Genomic DNA, 878 nt, shown 5'->3' with positions numbered 1-878 from the left:
ACAGCCAAACCACGCCTCTCGCCCCCTCGAAGCCCCGCCCCTGAGGTAGACGCCCACCCGCGAATGCGGGCTCACTGGCTGCCTCCTCTGGCTGTCCTATGGAGGGGCGGGGCCTCGCCCCCCCGGTCCTCTTCCACCGCCGCCTCTGTTTATCCACTGCCCATTGGCCCCACGGAATGCCAGTCGGCTCAGGGGACGACCTCCCACTTGAGGTTCCATCCCAACTCTGCACCTATTGGCAAATATAAGGTTACTTTCTCCTGATTGGACAAAGAACTGTCAGTAAGCCCAAGGAAAGAACCAATGAGAGAGATGGGGTGTGTCTTGCCCCACCCTACCTCTGAGCAGGTAAGACTCATTACTCTCCCCTTCCCCCTACCTGTCCAACAGGTGAGTCAGGGGGCGCCATGGGAAAGGACAGATGCCTTCACAAGCCAGCCAACTCAGCATCAAGTATGATGCTTCTTTGGACTTATTCACCCTTGCCACAAAGTCATAATAACATATTTGTATTGCATTTCATAGATTTTTTGCTGGGTTGAGAATTTGTCCGCAAAGATAGAGTGCCCCTGAGATTTAGAATTACAACGCCAGGGTTTGTGTTCTGCCCCTTAGTAGTTGTATCATCTTAGCCAAGTTACTTCATCTTTTACCCTGTTTCTCCTCATCCGTAAACTGGGTATGTTACCTACATCTCTCACATGGCTGTGTGTGGGGATGATTTGAAGTAAGTTTTGTGAAATCACTCAGATAACTGCTAAATGTTAGAATCTTTTTATTTTTTTCCTTTTTTTATTTTTTATTATTTTTTTTAATTTATTCCTTTTTAGAGAGGAGAGAGAGAGAGAAGGGGGGAGGAGCCGGAAGCATCAACTCCC

This window comes from Saccopteryx bilineata, chromosome 2 (genome assembly GCF_036850765.1).
Source record: "Saccopteryx bilineata isolate mSacBil1 chromosome 2, mSacBil1_pri_phased_curated, whole genome shotgun sequence".
NCBI classification, from domain to species: Eukaryota; Metazoa; Chordata; class Mammalia; order Chiroptera; family Emballonuridae; genus Saccopteryx; species Saccopteryx bilineata.
This window is presented reverse-complemented; position numbering follows the sequence as displayed.